Source organism: Falco punctatus (genome assembly GCF_963210335.1).
Source record: "Falco punctatus genome assembly, chromosome: 16".
In the NCBI taxonomy this organism is placed as follows: Eukaryota; Metazoa; Chordata; class Aves; order Falconiformes; family Falconidae; genus Falco; species Falco punctatus.
Genome location: NC_137596.1, coordinates 4,184,526 through 4,205,692, shown reverse-complemented (window position 1 = coordinate 4,205,692; position 21,167 = coordinate 4,184,526). Strand labels below are relative to the sequence as shown.

General features: G+C 51.2%; 1 protein-coding gene and 1 long non-coding RNA gene across 2 annotated transcripts in view; one reads left to right on the top strand and one right to left on the bottom strand.

The window, feature by feature from the left end:
• Positions 1-5,121, top strand: part of SNX19 (sorting nexin 19) — a 132,035-nt gene extending 126,914 nt beyond the window's left edge. Inside the window, exon 14 of the transcript XR_013924044.1 lies at positions 789-5,121. The gene's annotated coding sequence lies outside the window, so the exon portion shown is untranslated. The remainder of the gene's footprint in view (positions 1-788) is intronic.
• LOC308054236 lies at positions 2,953-19,277 on the bottom strand. Its single transcript, XR_013924048.1, has 2 exons — positions 9,965-19,277; positions 2,953-9,921 (listed from the first exon to the last, which is right to left on the bottom strand). It is a non-coding gene; the product is annotated as an uncharacterized lncRNA (long non-coding RNA).
• Between the last annotated feature and the right edge of the window lie 1,890 nt (positions 19,278-21,167).

Sequence of the window (21,167 nt, the reverse complement as noted above, 5' to 3'; positions counted from 1 at the left end):
TTATGTCTTGCAGGTTGCAGGGGTAACAACCACCCCGTTGCCCACCCCTGCGAGCCCCTGGGATGTACGTAGGCTTCTAGTTTTGGCAGCTGTGATTTCGATCCGCGCGGCGCTGGCAGGGTCCTAAGAGAGCTGCTCACCGAGCTGGGTAAGAGCGAGGGAAGTTAATGCAACCTGATGCAAAGCTTCGTGTGTCCCCCCCCAGGCTGGGGCAGGAGTCCCCTAAATGCCAAAACACTTCACAGCCACGTTTTTGTAAGGAAAACGACCAAACAGTGACTTGACTCTGGATTTAGAAAACAAAGATAGGAGGAATGGGGTTTTATCTGTCAGAGCAGAGCGTTTGAAGAGGGGCTGTCGTGGAAGGGAGCGTACGCGCTGATGAAAAGCCGCCCATTTGAGCTGGATCCCAGCTGAATTATCTTGGATCCATCACTCACACATCTGTAGCTGTGATCCTCCTTTCCAAGCTGCTTCTCCTCGGAGCACTTTGCCGAGGTCATTCCTCTTTGCAAGCCTCGTTCCCTCTTGCCTTGCAAATCTCTCTGCCATTTTCTTCCCTCCTGCTGGGAGGTTTCGGGGCTGTCGGTGGAGCCCCTCTCCTTTTCCCCGACGAAACTGCGTGCTCTCCGCTTGGCTTTGCTGGGAAACTTCCCACGAGTAGCCGAGAAAAACGGGTCCGTTTTCCTTGTCAGAGCCCTGAGTGGCCCTTGCTGACAGCCCGAGGCTGGGGGGAGCATCCCACAGCCCCAGAATGAGGCGTCGGTGGTTTCTTTGTGGTTTTGCAGGGTCGCTGCCACAAGGCTGAGCTGAAATCCAGCGCGGAAGCTTCCCAGGGAGCAGCTCCAGAAAATCTGGGAGAGGGCGTCGAGAAGCACCTGCGGCTCAACAAGCGTCGGTGAAATACAGCGGGATGGTACCTGCAGCATCCCTGCTGCCGGCGGGAGCTCAGCCCTGGAGCAGGGCTGTCCTGCTGGGGCTGGGGTCTCCTGGCTTAGGGTAATGCCAGGGGTTGCAGCAATCTCAGGGCACGCACCCACCTTTTCCAGGGTGCAAAGACCTTGGGAAATTCCGGGGAAATTTCTCTTTTTTTCCTGCTGCTCGAGGTCAGTTTCCTTCCTTGCAGATTGCAGGCTCCCAGGCAATAAACCCAGCAACGTACCACCTAGGACAGACTGTCCCTCCAGATCTTTCAGCCATTTCACCCGGGGGGGGGGGGGGGGGGGGGTCATCGCTTCGCACCTTCCCACAGCAGCACTGCAGGTCCCCTGCCCCCAGCTCTTTCTTTTGCAGTGAGAGGGGAAACTGAGGCAGAGGCCTGAGCTTTCCTTTTGAATAAGGAGACCTTCTCCAGGCCCCTGCATGATCTGAAGGGATGGGGCAAATACCCCCACGTGCCAGACAGGGATTTCGCTGCACTGACGTGGCCAGGCTCAGGGCAGAAGGGAGCCTGGTTTCAACCAGAGCGATGATGAGATAAATTTAGTTCCATCTAAACCAGTCCATGCTTATACATTCACTGTGGAAACAGAGGCGTGCGGATAAATGACAGTTTTGGCACACTTCTGCTCTGCTTCTTGTCACTGCCTCAGTTTCCTCTCAAATAGAGATATTTCTCCATCATCTTCTCCGCTCTGGGATCCTACACAAATCTCCATTTCCAGCCCTCAGAGGTGGGACCCTCACCCCCAAACCCCCCAGGCAAACCCTTTTGGGTCCATCCGAAAGGGGCTGGTATCTCTCACACTTGGCTGGGGGAGCTGCAAGGTTTTTCAATCATCTGCTAATGATAGGAAAGCAACTTTTATTCCCTCTCTCCCCCGGACTTGGCAGGAAAGGTGGAATGTGGATCGCGAGAGGTGCAGCCACCTTTCAGGCCAACAGCTGCTTTGGGGGATGGGTTGGATAAATGTGCAGGATTTCCAATCAGCCCTACACATCCCGGCCAGAAGACTTCACCGGAGCACGGGCGCAGGGGGATGGCTGACTCTGATAACGCCGCGTTCATCTCGGGTGATCCCGGCTCGCGAACCCACCGCAAAGGCACCGCCTGGCAGCTGGAGATGGCTGAGAGAAAACCAGGTCAGCTTGCTTTGGAAAGAGCAGAGGGATCTCCTCCAAGACATCTTTTGCTGCTTTTTTGGATGCTAGGGCTGTCCCTACGGGAGGAACCAACCCTGCTTCGAAGCGCTTGCGTGCAAGGTGAGACTGGGGGGTGTTTTTTCCCCCCTGCCTCGTGAAGGGGGAGCAGAGGTACGGCAGGGCGATGCAGCAGGCTCAGGAATGCAATTTTCCGGGGCTTTCCCATCCACCTGTTGCTGTTACCCGCTTGGCCGGCCACCTGCTTTCCATGGTGGCCATGAGATGCCTGGGCGGTGGAGGGGCCACCCCAGAGCATTCCTGGGAAGGAGATGGCACCCAGGGAAGGAAGATTCCCGGCCGTCCGCTTGCCATGGGCAGGCTGGAGAAGAGCCACATCTCTGGACAGATGGACGGACTCTGCTCCCCGCCTGACAGCACAGGACCATCTCCAGATGGCTTCCCAGCCACAAGCCGTGTCACCGTCGCACCACCGTCGCCGTGTGGGACGAGGTGTTACTGCTTAGTGGGCAGACAACCTCACGCATCAAGAGATCTTGTGGGAAGCTTGGATTTCTTCTTCTTCATCTCTCCTCTGCCTTTCCCTCCAGCCGCCCCCTCCCCGCTTCCCACCCGCCCGCCCGCCCGATTTCCTATGCAGTGGGAAAGGAAACAGCCCCGAGGAAACAGGCTGGTCTGAATTTCCATCTGGGCACAGTGTAACACAGCCCCGGGAACGGCCAGGCACGCTATGATCTCCCACCCTCCAAAATCAAAGCAAGGCAAAAGCTGCCTCTCCTTTTTCCCTGTTGCCAAAAGCTAGAAATCCCATCAAGATCCAAAGCGTATCATTCCAGTGGGAGATTTATACTGGGGGAAGGAGCAGAATTGGTTATTTGATGATTGGGTTGGGCTTTTTTTTTTTTTTTTTTTTTGTTTAAAGTCCTTAATATCTCCCTTCCCTCTTTCACTGCACAGCACAAATCCCCTTTCCAACACATGCACGAGAGCAGAGCTGAACCGTTCACACAGAAAACAGGTGATAAATCACAGGGCAATTGATTCAAACCATTCCAGGGAATGGGAAACACATGGACAGCCTTTCTAATTAACTGTTTGATATGGCTGCGGTGAGTTTGGGTGTAGTTTCCAATGTTTTGCATTTGGCTTGTCTCAGCCCTCTCCATGGTAACTGCAGTTTACCGGAAAGTGAGAAAATCCTGCATTCAAGAGAGCTAAAGTGACTTGGTAGAGTTCAGCTCAACCACAATAAAAAGGAAAAAGAAAAGAAAAAAAAAAAAAAGAAAAAAAGAAAGAAAGTAAATACAGTGTTTTTCTCTGTGGGAACGTTCCCTTCTCTTTCTCTTTCCAGCTGGACAAACAAAATAAAATAAAAGGTCCTCTTTATCTGTAAATCTCTGCTTTCTGGTGGGTTACAGAGCGTTCGGACCTGTTGCCCTCTGAGGCACACGCTGAGATTTGCAGCAAGGGCTGGAGGAGCAGGGGAAGGAGCCTGTTCCTCTTTTCGTGTCCCTCTGCCAGTGCTCCCAGCCCACCGAGGTACCCAAACAGCCCGTCCATCACCTCCTCCCAACCAAACTGCCCACCAAAACACCCAAGAAGTGTCAGGCTGCGGGTGTGCCGAGACCCCGTTCCACCCACGCTGCTCAGCACATCGATCTGTCTGTGCATCTCGTGCAAGACCCATCTACGGGGTTTCTCTTTATTTGCAGGGTGGCGTTTTGCACCCAGATGTCATCCTCTGGGTCTGGGGTGGCAGAGCGCTAGCCCCAGCAGGGCGCAGGGGGCTCAGGGCATGCATGGCTCGTGTTTGGTCCTGAGTTGTGCTGTTAAAGTAACCGAGCCTTTCAATTCGTAGTTTGGTTTTTTACAATTGTAGAATTTACAGCAATTCTTCAACTCCAGAAGCTCTGTTAAGGACATCAAACGCTCCGAGAGGTGGCTGCGTGTTTTGGAAGAGGAGCAAGCCCAGCTTTGCAGGAGGTGCAGAGACGTCAAACCTGCGTGCTTCTCCCACGGGAGATGGGAGCTGAGCAGGTACCCATGGGATAAACCCCGGGAGGCATCTGGCCACCTGGAAGCGGAGCGGCGTTGGTGACCCCCCCAGCAGCAACATCAGGAGGGAGCTGACCTGGAGGAGTTAAAGGTGACGCAGGGCATGAGGGCTGGGTGCTGCGGTGGCTGCCAGAAGAGGTTTGCAAACAAAAGGAGGATGGGGAAGGGTGGGCTGGGGGTGACGGAGCTCTGCCAGGGCCACCTGGGTCACTCTGGAAGGGGTTCACAAAATGCCCTGGGGACACTCACCCCAAACGGCTCCAAGCTCCGCATGTCCTGCCGGCATCTCCAGAGTAGCCAGCACATTAAAATGTAATTTTAAAAGGAATAAAGGTTTAATCCATCTGTGTTTGAAAACAGTCTTTTCCCGTATCCTGCTTTTGGCACGTCCTCCCAGCTGGGACATTGCACCTCGCTCCGTAACGCGGGCACAGCTGCTGCAGCCGGGGAGGCGACTGCGACGCAGGCACTGAGCAGCAAACGAGCTTGGGATGTTAATATTTTATTTTTTATTGGCTTTTTTTTTTCCTCTCCCCCTACCACCCCCCCTGCTCTTACCTTTTCTGCACCACGACTCCCTGGGGCCCCGATGGAACATCTGGCCAAACCACTTATGGTTCCATTTATTGGCAGATAATTTATTTGCAGATCAGCAGGGAAAAGTGACCCGACCATTTACCGGAGGTATATTGGTTGACCCTTTGGTGATGCTTGCTTGAACATGGGTTCGTTAGGTGTTTGGAGCCTGATCCAGACCCAAGGAAGTCAAACACAGATCTCCCCTCTAAGATCCAGGGCTGTTAGATCTTGATCCAAAAACACTGGGGGAATTAGTCAAATAAATGCTCTGTGAATATTATTACATATTATTCATTCTCTGGGAATATTTTAAAGTATTATTCACTTCTTGTGCATAATATTAAAGCAGCTCTCACTCAAAGAAGGAAATTAAATTGTAAAAACCAGTGTTTCTCTCTGTCCTTTTATCTTTTACGCTCTTTTTTTCCCCCCACCATCACTTTCTTCCAGCCTTTATTTTCGGCAGAAGCGCCCCAGATCCCAGTGCACTGGCAAGTGTGATCCAGGGACGATCTTCTGGATCCGTGCTTTCCCAGCACCTATCGCTGCAGGCGCTTGCCTGTCATCCTCCCTACTGCTTATTTGTGTTGTAGCTGTAAGCTCAACTCATTGCATCTGAAAGGTGTCAACAGGCTAATACTCCCTTGTCAGCAGACTCTTCAAAGCTCTCTTAAGCCCTTCCAATGGCCGTGGATCCTATTCAAATTCTGTTCCCCACGTTTAGCTAAAATTATCCAACTTTCAAAAATATTTTTGATTTTTGTTTTTTTTTTCCCTTGCACAATCAAAAGCGTGGGCTTGTTTTTCTTTTGAATCAAAATGCAGAGGCATTTTCCAAGGAGGCATTTTGGAAAAAATAATGAAAATTTCGCAAATTTTGCAGCCAAAAGCAATTGACCCTTTTCCCCAGGGAGTAGTTTCATTTACTTCTGGCATCGCCACGCATACCGGTGGTCAACCCCATCGTACACGTGGCTAATCACAGCGTATAAAATGAAACAGGATTCTTTGCATGGGCTTTTGGGAACAACAGCCAGAGCCTGCGTACAGGGAATGCTTCACAGCTGGGCACGGCAGTGCAGAAACCCCTTCCCACATGCAGGGCACGAGGCAGTGCCACAAATCCTGCCAGTTTTCCAGCACCCGTGAACCAGCAGGACCCGGGAGCCGGCAGCTGATCCCATCTTGATGGCTGAGAAACTTCCCAGTGCTTCCAAAACACTCTGAAAAACGCAATTTCCCCTGTTCCTGGATAGCACCTGGGGACCGACCTTTATTTTTACAGACTCAGCCTGTGCGCCAGCCTCCGTGCACGTTTTTAGCAGCTTTGTCTAACTGTTAACACCCTGCCCGCCTCTCAGTCACCACCCCGGTGGGAAAGAGTCCCCAGCGATGGTCGGAGCAGCATCCTTTGCTGAATCAGTGATGGAAATGCTTTTTCTTAACGTGCCCCACACAGACGGGACCGTGGAGAGGCGCCTCTCCTCCCAGGGCTGTTTGAGGTCCATTAAAGCCCTGCAGAAACGCAGGCAGACCGAGCTCTGAGTGATAGTGGATGCTGACTTCTGCGGTTTTGTTGACCTTGCTGAGTTGCTGGCCCCGTTAAAGGCTTACTCATTGATGGTGACACAGTTGGGAACTGAAAAAGGAGAACATCTTCCAGTCTGGGGGGATAACTGCCTTCCACTTTCCTCTCCTGCACTGACTTACTACGTGACCTTTGTCATGTCATCTCATCTCCCTTGTCTCCTCCATAAAAGCCTGTGATGCTCATGGAGGTGCTGCCCTTTCCAGCCCAACTACCCGTGGAAAGCCAAGGATCGGTATTTTTAAAGGCAGTAGCCACAGTGATATTTTCTTCACAGGCTCTGTGTTCCTGCATTTCTAAATCCTTAGCTCTTTTAATTTCTTGGGGAGAGCATCTGGTTTCCAGCTCTGGGTCTCTCCAATCTGTCATTTTACACAAATATACAGACATCCCTTTTTTGGATGATGGATTAGGGCAGCACTTTGGCTTGGATCACACAGCCCAGACTGGAAGAGGGGCTTTGAAGTCGTGAAATCTTCATGTTCCCGTACTGCCAGCAGAACAGCGCACAGGAGAGATGTACATGCTGGGAAACACAGACCCTGGCTCATTTACACTGCTCCAGCGTCATCCCGTATAACATTACCCACTAGTTAATTCACCTAAAGGGCATCGTTACCCTCTGCTTCCTCCACAGTAAGAGGCAGGGAGTTGGATCTCACATGGATTTACACGGGAGGACGTGCTCCTGGCCTTCGAGGGAGCCCTCGGGACCACCACTACCATAGACCCCTTGCCTAAATCCCTATAATAATATCCCATCCATCCTCTCTGCGCTGCCAGAGCAGTGCAATGCCAACTGAACGCATGCACAAATTGCCTCCACAGCAGAAAACGCCCCTGTGTTCATTTCCCAGCATCTCCATCCCTCCGCGTCACAGGGATTTGGTCTGGACACCCCCTTGGCAGTGACAGCGGGGCAGCCTTGCCTGTAGGACCTAGGGCACGGGGGAGAACAGCCTGTAGTTTGTCTCCCAAAATGAGTGCTGGGTCCCAGGACCGTGTGAGAAGGCTCCTCTTGGAAAAATATTCGTGAACGCTGCGATGATTTTCTGCTGATTTACTAGCCGAAGCCGTAAATCAGCACTTGTCAGAGGCTTGAGTTACGTGCCTGTGCCGGAGATTGATGGAGCCAGCTGCCAGGAGGAATTACCAAGCAGCAAACTTGAGTCTGAAATCGTTGTTTTAGGCCTCGGAGCGAACTCAAGTATTCAGGTGATTTATACAGGAGGAAACGGCTTTATGTCCTTTTCAACTGGAGTCCCGAATCCTGCCAATAAAGACCTGCAAAATCTCCTGGTTTTAATCTCGCACGCGGGAAGGACACCACCAATTTAATGAATTTAGGCTCTGAACTCACCACTAGGATATAGGCTTAGGGGTGAAGTCCTGCCCTCAGTGGGAGATTTTGCCTCAGCCTTCTGCAGAGCAACAGTTTACCCCGCTCGTGCTGCCCATCTGTTTTTCTTATCCCACCTTTTACCTTTATTTTTGATACTGCCCTTGGATAACGCCCACAAAAAGTCTCTGCATTGCCTCGGTGCACGGATGCTGCAGTGATGCGCAAGACCAGCTGGAGAGGGATTCTTTGGCTGTCCGGCACAGAGTGGAGCTGGGTCAGTAAGTCGAAGGATGTCAGGTGTAGCATACAAGTAAATAGTGAGTTAATAAATAAGGTGCCAGCAGATGGTGCTCAATAATTTGCAGCAGCCTCACCGGGATGAAGTGGTCCATGCCCAGCAAAAAAGCTGTTCAGAAGGAGGGTTAAAAAGCATTTTCTTGCACCAAAAGTACCACTGCAAATAGAGCAAGCTGAGGCAGAGCTTATTGTGTCGTGCTGACTGTATTTCAGACACCTCACGGCATTAACAAGGAAAGCACCATTTTATTGCGGTCGGGCGTAAGTGCCTCGGATCCTGCTGCTGCTGCTTGTTTGCATCCCCGAGATTTTGTTTGTTCAGAAAACATACGCTGAGGGGGGGGAATAACATGAAAAAAGACATTGCAATTCAGTTTCTAAAGAATCTCCCAGTGCCCCAGGGAGTTAAAACTCCTCATGGTATCATTCGCTTTATCTCCCTTGGGTGTTCCGCTTCCATTGCTAAACCGTGGCAGCAGTTGCTTTGGTTTTTCTTCTGCGCCAGTGGAAATGTATGAAATGTAACGGTTTGGATGAGCAAGTGGCCTTGGAGGCTGGAGTTGAGTGTTTTCCTTTCTTCTCTTGCCACAGCACCTGTGCTGGTGCTGTGCTGGATGTCGCTTTGCCTGGGACACCTGCACGCCTGTCCCTGCTCCCTTCTTGCCTCCCGGGACGCACTCCTTGCACACCTCCTCCTGGATTGCCCCAAGGTCACACAGGAGCCGCCTTTGGCATTGCATTTCTTCACTGCTCCAGCCTCAAGTGAGCATTTCACAAGTCTCAGATACTGCGGGAAGAGACCATCAATAACAAACCCTCCTCCTTTAGACCCAGACCTCCTCTGGGTTCGGGGCGCAGGGACCAGGTACCAGCCTTCAAAGGATGCTCCAGCCTGCGAAGCACTGCATGATAAAAAAAATTGTGTAAACAAATTAGAGCAGGAATGCACTTTATGGACGGGGTGGTGCCCAGCCTGCCAGGAAAAATGGTGTTGTCCCAGGGGAGCAGTGTCATTAGCTCATTTCCCATCAGCACGGGGAGCAGCCGGTTTCAATGCAAGGGAAGTGTTTGCAGCAGTGCCTGCCAAGCAGCTGGGGAAGATAGAGCGGTGTGGGGCACCCCGGGAGCATCCCATGCCCACCAGGATGGACCAGCATCCCTGGCCGGCAGCGCGGCATGGGCAGCAGGTGCAGCAATGGGGGCGGGAAACAGTTTATAGGGCTTAGGAAAAGCTGAGGTTTCTGGCAGGTTCTTGAGACATTCGGTTTGGCCCAGAGCTCTCTGCTGTATAAACTGTGGAATTAGAGTCAAACATAAAACCGGAGCAATAGGCCAAAGGCAGAGCTGGCAGCTGGCTGAAGGTCGGTTTTTCCTCGGTGCAAGCATGTCCAAGCCAGGCCTTTCAAAAAGAGAAAGATGAGGAAGGGGGGAACAAAAGAAAGGGGAGCGCAGCACCATGAGCATGGCAATAACCCCCAAAGGAAGAGGGATGGAGCAGCAAGGAAGTGGAGACCTCGATCTGCACAGTGGGAAGCATCCGCAGAGCGAGGCAGACCAGGGGATGGGGGGAGCCAACACCTCCTGGGGGACCATCTGCCCGGGGGGTGCCACCAGACCTGGCACCCATCCTTGGTGGCACCAGCTGCTGTCCCACTGTCTCCCGGGGCCTCAGCTCTGCTGCCACGCGAGCAGGAGGGTGTTTCTCTCCCGATGTCTGATTATTATCAGTTTTGCTCGAGATGCAGTTTTGCTTTTCAAGATCGGGACCGTGCACTGGGTTGACCTCCAGCGTTTTACTGCCGTGTGGTTTGGATTAGCTGACTCATTGTTTATGGCGGCATTTCACGGCCGTTTGGTGGGGCTGAGACACACACAAAAAAAATCATCTGTGCTGGGCACAGAGGGAGATTTTGTCTGCAGAGCGTCGATGTGTTGTGAGATAGGCAGGAAAACAGGGAGTCTTGGAGAAACCTGTGATGTTTCATAGAGAATTTCTTATGTACTGCAGGTAACCCCCAGGACTGGGGGGATAAACAGATTTCCAGCATCAGAAACCTTATCTCCATCCTCCCAACTTTCGTTTTCTCTAACCAGTCATCCAGACGTGCTGGGGATAGAAGTCAGATGTGGTCTGAATAGACATGAGGAATTCAAGCGGGGAAAATCATACCATGTGGATGGAGCAGGAATTTGAGAACAGAGCCACTCGGTACCAACGTTGCCTCCTTCTTCTTGTGGTTATCTACTGAGGACCCCATCCTTTCATCAGATGACCCCTGAGCTCAGCAGTGGGGAATCTGGGGACCTCATCAACCTCAGCAGCTCAGGCTTTCCTCTTTTGGAGGCCAAGCAAAGCATCAAGCTGTACTTCTTGGTGGTGCCATCATCCCCGCATGTGACTAGGTGCAATGGGACATGCCAGCTCCCCACAGCTGTGCCTGCAATGACAGATATTGTCCCGGTGCCGTCATTCCCTGCAGCCAGGTCGGGTTTTGCTGAATGAGCCCACCCCTCATCTGCAAGAAGGATATTTGGTCAGGTCTGCGTCCAGATGTCCGCAGAGTCCGTGGGCGTTTAGATTGCAAATTCCTTCCAGCCCCAACCCCATCCCCATTAAAACTCGCAGGAGGTTTCCATTGACTTCCCCGGGCTGCTGGCTTGCAAAACACTGAAAGATTCAACAAATGCAGCTGCTGTCACCGGTTACCACAAAACCTGCTGGCACGAGGCTCCCAAATAACTGGGGAGGCTGTCACCCCCACATACTGCTGTACCCTGGGCAAGGACCTTGCTCTCGCTCCTCTCCTTGTGTCTGCTCGCATGCAAACATGCAACACCAAACCCCAGCATCGCTGGGGAATGAATGCTGACATTTAGCAAGTGATCTGGCAGAGCCCACCAGCCGCCGAAGCCCACGTTGGTGTTTCTGTGATCAAACCCCATCGGCAGAGATGGGGAGTAGCGCAGTCACATGCGGCTTCCCCAGGGCTGAGGTTTGGCTTTAGCGTGGGACTTCAGCAGCAATTTCTCCTGTTTGGCTGTAAAAAAGGGGCATCCCTCTGTACCCATCACCCCAGATGAAAACTTGCTGCATTTACTAGTGGAGAGTTTGGGTTTCAGCTCCCGAGCCTGCAAGCCTAGCCAGGAGCTGGCGGCAGCATGGGACTCACTTTTGCTTTTTCATCGCCAGCACTAACGATCCTGCAAGAGATTTTTAAGGCTGGGGTGTGAGCTGGAAATGGCAGATGTGCATGCAGCTCCAGGTTGTTAAGCTTGCTTCACTTTGGGCCGGTCTCGGTCCCAAATTTGCTCTCAGCTCATGACAGAAACAAGGGCAAAGTAGTAACATTTGGATCAGACTCATATTTGGGCTCTGAACAGCAGCGCAGAGTTGCTCCCAATAACGTGCCTTCCTGCAAACCATCTACAAGTCCTGGTCCGAGGCAAAGGGCTTGGCAGCACTCCCAGAGTCCTCGAGCACCACGCTGTTTGTTCCATCATGCTCGTCCCTCCCTGATGGAGCAGCAACACGAGCTCCGGCTGCCCAGCGCCTCCGCTGCCATTTGCCACCCCAGGGACCGATCCTGTGCTAGAGGACATCTGTATGCCAGGCTCCTTCACTAGGTCTTGCCAGGCTTTGCTAATGAGTATCGGTGCTTGGCAGCTCATAAATGCAAGGTATGATGGATGTGAAGCAAGATGCATAGTGTTAAGAGGCACACGTGAAAGGCTTTTGGGTCTTCTTTATGTTCTTGACCTCTCTGCCACCGCTCCCAGCTGCTATATGCCACCCAGCGCTCTTGGCAGACAATATCCCATTGATTGCCTGAGGAGCTCATGCCAACGGAGAGGGTCGCGCTGATGCTCTGCAGCGTCGCCGGGTCCTGATCCACCCTTGGAAATGCCTCGCACAATGCACAGACTGTGCACGTCGGCACATCGTAGCACCGATACAATGTCGTTGGAGGCCTGATGATCAGCAGCACAAAAAGGGTCTTATGGTGGCGGGGCACAGGCATTCCTTTCTCAGGGTGATGAACGTCATTGATTTATTCCCTTTTCTCACTGGAAACAAAATGCCCTTTAAAAATAAAGCAAAAGAACTGAACTGGCTGTGCCTTCGGTCTGAATACAGCCGGACCCCCTTGCGTGGCCTTTTCCATAGGACGCCCTGCCGGTGCCGATAACCCCGGCTCACACTGGCCCAGGCCCCCGGGGAGGAGGAAATTAACACTTCATATTTCTAACGTGCCAGTCGGGAGCAAGAGCCCAGCTGGCCGGCATCCAGGCTGCTGGGGTCCTGTGCTGAATTCCTCCTGTTTTTCGCCAGCAGCCCCAGTTGGGTTTCATCTGAACCCTTTTCCCTGGAGAGCTGCCGGTATCGGCATCCTCCTCCTGGGAACTGCTGTTAGCAGGCAGTAAAACAAATGTGAAGGGTAGGGACCAGGCCTTGTAAAACTCCGGGCAGCACGCTAAGGACAGCTCAAATAACAACATAAACCCTTCTGGCCATGAAACATGGGCAAGGGCTCCAAAAAGCTGGCTCCTCGCGAGGTCTCCATCATCCAGCACCATCCTCAGGGTCCTGCAGAGACTTTGTTCTGCTCGGCGCTGTGCTGTTGTTTGGTTGCATTTTTTTGTTTGTCTTGTTTGGGTTTTGATCTGTAATACCATGTTATTTTTATATAAGCCTCTTTCCAAAACAAGGCCTATAAAATCTTCAGGCAACGTCCCCTCTCCCTGCCCCTTCTTCCCCAAGTAAATATTTTTAGCTCTCATAAACACAAACCATTAGGCACTTGAGAGTGAAAACCAGTGCTCTGGGGAGGCACCGTTGTAGGGGCAACCCACGTGCTTCTCCATCCAGAGGTGCTTAAAGCACAATCCAAAATTAAAGCCCTTATTTTAGCAACTCTGGCTGGACCTCATTGTGGGTTTGGGACCCACCAAATGTTCAATCCAACCCCATCCTCCCTCCTTCGTGGGAAACTGCAAGCACGCAAAAAGCAGGTGCTAAACTGGGATTTTTCAAAGGAAACCCAAAGGAAGGAGCTGGCCAGAGCTCGGTGGGTTTTGCGCCTTTCCCCAAAATGTCACAGAGCTTGGAAAACTCTCATCCCTGTCGTTAATCCCCCCAAGGCTTTGCCAGGTACTGTGCAGGAGATGCTGTATACAAGGATGCTTTGCTGCCTTGGACCTCACAGCGCCTGGATTGTGGCGCTGATGAGGCGCTGCCTCTCAGTTTAGATAGCAGAGGGGGAAAAAAGAAAGATGTATAAATTCACCCCAGTGGAGATCTCCTTTGATCCAGCCTCCCCACTCTCTGTGAGCATTCCTGCTGTCGTTGCCTGAGCTATCACCGAAGCACATCTCTCCAGTACCCCATCCCAGCTTTGATCACAGAATCCCTGCAGTCTTCACCAAATTTTCCTAAAACTGATGGAATATTCACCCTTTTTATGTTTGGGTTTTGGTTTTTTTTTTGGTCCCCTTAGTCAAACTGTTGACATTTGGGGAAATCTGAGCAGCCACAGCATTTCTCTGTGTTTTGCTGGAGGCCAGCGCCCTGGTTTTACACAAATTGCACAAGGGACCACAAAGGAGATAAATGAGTTGCCCACAGGGATTGTTTGGAGCAGTCCAGCGAGAAACACCCTCCAGTTCCCAGGTCTCGGGTTCAACCCAGGTTGCGCAATGAGCGGGAAGGCTGGGATCACACTGATGAGTGCAAGATGTCCCCAGGAAAGGGGACATCCAGAAAAAGCTGGAGGAAGCCAGCGGTGCCAGGAAAGGACACTGGGAAAGGCTTTGATGAGAGCAGATATGACGTTGGCTTGGATGCACGAGTCCTTTGAAGAACCAAGCGGCTGAGGACATGGCTTTGGGACAAAAAGTGGCTTTCTCTGTAGGGTTGGGGCTGTTTCATCTGTCCAGCTGTGGCCTGTGGGACTCGGGGTGGCCTCGCAGAGCTGGGCTCAGCAGGGCAAGGTCTAGTGCCACAGGTTAGGGAAGGGGCTTAAATGGAGCGAGATGAGACCTGGGCTCCGGTCCAAGGTTCAGGGCAAGGCATGAGGCTGCGTTTCCCAAGCTACCCAAGCCTCCTGCGTTGGCAGCCTCCCGAGATCAGATTCCCATGATGGATTCCCAGCAGCAGAAACAGGAAGCTTCCCAAAAGGGCCCAGATCCCATCTGCTGAGCAGCCTCCTTCTCAGGCTATTTGCGATACTTGGGTTTCTGAAGAAAGCAGCAAACAAGGAGGAATTTCTCCCTACTTCGAGGCTCCTGTTTCCCTCCTCCCTGGGGAACCTCGCTTTCCCCCGCAGCGATACAAGCCCGAGGCCAACCCATCTAACTGCCCATGGTGGTAGCACTTCCCACCATCCTTCTGCCCCCAAAAGCCTCCTGCTGGGAAACCATCCTGCTCCCATCAGGTGCCATCAGACCCCTGCTTTCTTCCTCCTCCACCAGGCATCTGTAGCATTCCTTGGGATGTGATCAGCGCAAATTAGGGTAAGGAGAGGTTTTTGAGCTCCTCTAATCTCTAATCAGTGGCTGACAGCTCAGGAGCATCCCAGTTTGTGGTCCCATGTCTAGAGGGTCTCCATGAATATTTCTTTCCCTCTGGCTTCTCTCCCACATCCTCGCTTTCACCTTTATAGGGGAATTATGTCATCTGTGCAAATTTGTGGGCTTTGCTTTCCAAAGGCAAAGGGATGCCGAACACTTTTTCTAACCAGCCCCAACAGCTGAGCCCTCGAGCATCGTTTCCTCTCTCACCACCTTCCCAACCCTGAGACGGAGAGGTCTCACTGCCAACGGGTGTAAATAGGGTTGACATCAATTGCGAACGACGTGGCTCTCCCTCCTTTGCAATAAAATACATATATCATCCCCCTGGGCCATTCATTTTCCTTTCAGCACTCCCCGTTTTATTCACACACACCCCTCCGACTCAAGTGCCGCCGAAAGCCCTCCTTGCACGGCAGCGGGCTGCGGGTTGGGTTTGCTGTCCCTGCAACGAAGCAATGGCGGGCTCAGGAGGAGATGTCAGATTGCCCTGAGTCATAACAAAACCGCACACATTCATTTTCCTGTCAAATGGGCTTTAAACAAGCCCAATGTGAGTAAACATGGAAGCGCAGACTGCAAAGCCTGTACAAACACTCCCGGCTAACTGGGTTATGCTCAGCAGATGTTAATGTTTAGCAAGATGGGATGTGCCAAGAGGGTAAAGGAAAAGGTTTCCTTCCACGGTGGGTGAGGAGGGAAAGGTGATGTGGCTGCTGGAGCCGGACCTTTTCAGTGGGTGAGACCCACGCGGCAGCGGGCAGTGGGATGCAGGAGGCAGCGGTGCAGCCCGGAGCATCCCCAAAACCCCTCACATCTGCTGGTGCCTCTTGTTTGGCCCTGCTTCAGCCCAGCATGCAACTCAAATCATCTATGGGACGTGCTCAGATGGTTATCACCTTCGCAGGGCACGCTCCGGGGGTTTGGGAGGGTTTGTCGGTCGGGACCATTTCATATCCGGAGGAGCCAAGCTGCGGCACGTGTAGGAAAGCAGCCGCAATCCTGAAATAATGTTATCTTAGCAAATGGTTTTGTTATGGTTGTCGGCTTCCTTGAGGAGCATTGCTTAATCTGGAAAAGCAGTGGTCCCAACGTGGTGGGAAGTTTTTCATTATCGGCTCGGAGGAGTTCGGAGATGAGAGATTAGGGGGAAAGGCACGCAAATCCACCATTCCGGGAAAGAAAAATATAGGATTCCTCTTTGGTATGATGTGAAAATGCCTTGGAAATACTGGCTGTGTCCAGACATGAACTCAGGTAGCCCAAACCTGTGACAGGGGTGACCAGATGTGGGCTACGAGCAGCTGTGGAAAATAAAATCTAATAGAAAGTTGGAGAAAGGAGAAGCCCTGCACCTGTGACAACACCACTCATCCCGTTTCCCCATTTTGCTGCATTCTTCATGTTGTTTTTCACAACATTTTGGGCAAACCCCAAATATTTCTACTCGGAGAAGCACAATATTTGCTCTTTGCTACAAAACTTAGGGCAATAGTGTTTCCAGTGTGCCCATCGCAGGCACGGTCGGGACCTGCAGCCCTGACGGGGAGGTACAGTGTATTACAACTGCGGGAACATCTCGGGGTGCAGCCACCATCCTGATATTATTTTCCATGTGGGAAAAAGGAAGTGTTATTTTTTTGCTACAGCAGGATCTAGGTTTTTTAGGAGGCACCCACAGAAATTGAGGTTGATCCCGGGAAAAGAGGCAAAGCAGCAAACTAGAAGATTGAATGGGTCGAGAGAGGAGTTTTCTGTAGCCCCTGCAGGCAGCTGGGCTCCGATCCGGCACAGCGATGTGATTTCTTGCACATACCCATTCGTCTAGTGCAAAACGCCGTACGTCCCTCTTCCTCGCCCTTGGGTCCGAACCCAAGCCCTGCCACAGCTCTGATGGGTTTGGAGTCCGTCCCGCGGCGGCAGCCACGGCTTGAGCTTCTGCAGCCGGGTTTGAGCCAGAGCTCAAGCTCACCGCTAGCCTCAGAGGTCGTTTGGCGCAACACCCTACAGCCATATAGATATAGATATGTATATAGGCTGTATATAGGCAAAGCAATCTGAGAACTGAAAAAGCCATCGGGAGAAGACTAGAAGGTGCGTGAAGGCTCGGGGGGATGGAAATAGCAGCATGTGGGAAGCAGAGCCAGAAAGCTCCATCCCGAGGGAGTTTCACCTTAATACAAGCCAACGTAGGCACTGAAATATCTCGCTGCTGCTCCGTAAAGGATTTATCCCCGTAGATTTGGACTCGCTAGCCAGAATAAGGAGGATTTAGAACCTTTTCCAAGATGTCTGGGCTTGCATCTCTCCCACCCAGCAGCACCCTGCTGGCATCCCTCAGCGGAGCCCCCCAGCCCCTGTCTGTGTCCCACCGTGTTGTTTGCTTTATCGACACCGTCAGCCCTTAACGCTCCACGCCACGAGGGGAATGTTGTCAGTTGTTGGGTTTGGGGCTTTTTTTAATCTCCTTCCCACTCCAGTTTTATCAGTTATTTATTTATTTGGGTTTATTGCTTTCCTTGTTCGCTTTGTCATTTCATTTACTCGATCCCCGATCGAGGCTGCTGAAATGAGACACTGAAAAAGAAAATATAGGACAAATAATTATTATTTGCGTGTTCTCTGGTACAAGCCAAGAAAGAGTCTCCGGGGAGAGGGTGGGATTCGCCTCTGTTTGTTTCTTCAGAGGCAATGTTAGAAAGGAAAAATGTGAAAAGGCGGCTGGAAGAGTTAACCCTTGCCGGAGCCGCATCTCCACACCACGGAGGAGGCTGAAAGCTCCCAGCAGCGGGGAGGAGAAAGACGATAAATCACAAACAGGTTCCCTGGTGCTTTTAGCTTCCCACCAGCAGAAACAATGCAAAAATAAAATGCAGGAGGAATCCCTGACAGCGAGGAGAGGAAAGCTGCACACTCTGGTACCCAGGGCAAAGCGAAGGGCAGGGTGGTATTTTTCCCACATAAACTCACCTCTTGAAACCAAAAAAAATATACACACCCTGATGGCAGTTTTAGGAGTGAATCCCAGCTGAATTTGGTGAATAATTTCCAGGCCTGGGCACGGAGATGAGGGGGTCTCACGTGGCATGTGCCAGGGCTGAGCACCCGGCTGCGTGGGATGTTCAGCATCGCTCCAGGGCCAAGGAGCCCCTGCACCTTCCCCTGGGGAGGCTCAGAAGGAAACATTCAGATGCCCACTACTTTGTACCAACTCATTGGTTATGCAATGGTGCTAAATTTGTGGGTTTTATTATTTTATTGTTTACTAAAAGGAAAAAAAAAAACACTGACTCCCACACACACGCACGTGCCACGCCGATTTCGGCAGAATTCTCTTTTTTGGGTCCAAATAGGAAATGTCACCGCGACCAGAAAACCACCTCAGCGAGCATTTCCAGCAACCCTTCAGCCTCATTAGAAGACAAAATCCCTAAAGCCTTTCTAATTGCATCTGCACTGGGGATGGGAGGAAGGAAGGAAGGAAGGATGGAGGCAAGGAATTATGCAGAATCGCTTACAGAGGAGATGGACTCATTTTTTTTTTTAAATAAAGAGCAGCTTAAATGCTTTAAAATTATGTGCTTCACATTTTCTTCAAGAGGTCAGAGACTTGCCCATGAGGAGGTGGCCCTAAGGACTGGAAGGAGGATACATGTTGTCTCTTACGCTTCCCTTTCTCTTCCTTAAAAGCAGAAAAAAAGAAGTTTAAAAGGGATTGAGCCAAAGATTTCCTTTTCAAAAAGACACACGTTTCAAAGAGTTTTATGCAACCAAAGCAAGCACACTGTGAACAACATAAAAGTGCTTTTCCTTTCCTCCCCCCCCGCCCCCCCTTTTGGCAGCCGTGGTTCACCTGTCCCTCTGGGGACAGTGTAGCACACAGGCACAGGCTTACGGAGGGTCTCCAGCTGCTCTGCGATGCTCCAGGGATGTGGAGAGGCCAAAAAAACCCCAGGATTCAGGTGGGATAACAGCTGCTTTGCATTAGCATCTCCCTCTTGAGGCTCCCCTTGTTTTTCTTCTTTCTCCTTGTTTCCTTTGCTCTCCACTCACTCCTTTTTCTCCTGCCTTTGGGAGAAAAAAAGCGCAGCCCAGGTTCTCCCTGTCTTTCAGTGTCCATTTTCCTGCCTGTTTGTTTTTCTGCCTAATATGTCCTCACCTCGCGAGTAAGTGCTGAAGCCAGGGGGTTAATGGGCAACTTGGGAAACCGATGATCAAGGCCATACCTTGCAGCTGTGATCCTGCACAACCCCAGGCATGACCCCTAAACCCCAGACCTCACCTCCCCCTAAATCCTGGAGGTATCTAAAGATGGATGAAGACGTGGCCTTTAGTCTCCCTAATTTCACTTAACATCTAGCGTGGGGGTATTGAGTTTTTTCCCAGATTCCCTGATTATTATTTTTTTAAGATGCCCAGATGGACCTGGCTTAAGTAGACTCAGTCTACTCTTAACTCATCATCTCGCTGCATCTTCCTCTCCATCCCTTGTCCAGATGTCCTTCCCCTACCTCTCACGCCTGTGTTTCTATAGCACGTGGGGCTGCTTCTGGACAACATATGTCATCGAGAACACAGAGAGCCTTAATTATCTCTGTCATGATGATGTGGTCCCTGTAGTGACCATAATTTCGGGAACATGTGTTTCTGCTATCCGGAGCCTGGCGCTGCACTTTGAAAGTATTCCGAACGATATAGAGTTGCAGAAAAAGGCCGAAACAGTGTATTAGCAAGAAAAAGAAAAAAAAAGAAAAAAAAAAAAAAAAAGCCTGTTCTGTGATGTGGGGAGGGTTATATTTGGGATATTTTCTCAGCTCTGTACACCCCACAGGCTTTGATTCAGCCTCGGTGTAAACTTCCAGCATGTGTGTGAAGTTGCTTTGCTTACAGGCTGTACCGAGCCGGGAGGTGCTGAACTGCCTGCTCAAAATTAAGAATATGCTTAAGGGCTGAGAAAAATGTGTGGTATTTTAAGCATGAAGAGCAGCAGTTAAGCACTGAAATGTGGACATGAGTGTCCCAGTGGCTCAGGGACAGAGTGTATTGCTTAGCCAGCTCCAACCGTGCCCAATGCTTCGGCCATCTGAAAGCATCTCCAATGCTCTGCTGAAGCCCTGTGGTCTCTATTTTTTTCAATTTAGAGCAAAGAGCAGCTGTTACTGCAAATAATTACCCTTACGCCTGGTTTACGTTCAGTGTTGTTCCTTCCACAACTCCAAAACATTTTTCCTTGAGGGCTTGTATTTCCAGAGCTGTCAATCCAACACCTCTCTCCAGCACTAAATTCATTTACAAGGGGGGAAAACAACAGCAACAACAACAACAACAAAACCCAACGAGAACCAACTTTGAAAGTAAATAATCAAGCCACATTAAATAACCATTTGGGAGACCATCCGCCTCCCAGGCTTGCTTGGCTGAACTTGATATTAATTAGGCTAAATCCAAATGCAGCACCTTCCCCGGGAGTCGGCTGGAAAGCTCTCACCGCTCACCCCATGGCTGCAATTTCCAAGGGCTTTACCTAGTTAGGGATTATAATCTTTAACAGCTGCCTGATTTACTCAGCTCATTCCCTCGGAGATGCTGACGCGGTCCTCGGCCGACAAACGCCGCCTCTCTCCTCCTGCCATCGCTTCTTCAAGGATGATGCATTCATAGGAGTGAAAGTATGTGATAGAGACCTCCAAAAAGATAAAATCCTGCTCCTGCCTCTGGTCAATAAGGAAAAGGAAGTTTGCGTGCCATAAATCCATGAGTTCTGCTTGCGAGGTTAGAGTTGGCCAGACAAATCTGGCACAGGCCGTGTTGTGCAATTAGGAAAAAAAAATATATATTTAAAAAAAAAAAAATCGGCAGAAATGCTTGTGGGAACGTGTCAGTTTTCTGGCTGGGGAGGATGACGGGGGGAAGTTTAGTCTGCTGCAAGTAGCCAGCAAGGGTCGGCATCACCAAGGGGTTGGCATCCCTCCCCAGCCGGTCCTGCCATGGTGCCGGAGCTCGTCTCCATCACCCGGTTGTGGAAAAGCTGCCTGGGGTTTCTGTGAGCACCTGACCCGGGGTTAGGATCACTGACACATCCTCAGAGCCACCCAAGTGGGAAAAGGGCCTTTTCTGCTTGGAGAGCAGGTTTTTCCCTGCCAGATTCGAGGAGGACCGGCCATAGCCGGCACAGCCTGTCCTCTCAGCTTGGCTCCACGGCACTTAGCGCAGCCGCCGGCGCCGGAGAGGTGATGGAGGAAAGCGGGGAGAGGGGCCGGGGTCTCATTCCTGCTCCACACCAGCATTTCATTTTACATGCCCAGCCTCAGGTGACCATCCCAGTTTTCCCCGTGGCCCTTCCCGGTTTATTCCCCTCCTCAGGAGGGTTTTTCTGCAGGACATGTGTTATCAATTAAGTCCATTTGTTCAACTCTACGTCTGGTTTTGCTTTTGTCTCCTGGCAAAACCCAATCAGAAGAAGAAGAATAAAAATAAGAAGAATAAAAATAATAATAGAAATAATAATAATAGAAATAGCAATAATAATAGCAAGCATCCCAGCCTCATGGAGCGGATCCACAGCCATATCGAAGCTCTGGACCAGGAAGACGAAAGGAGGCAGGAGCGCTGCCCTCGCCCAGCTTTCTCTCCCTGACA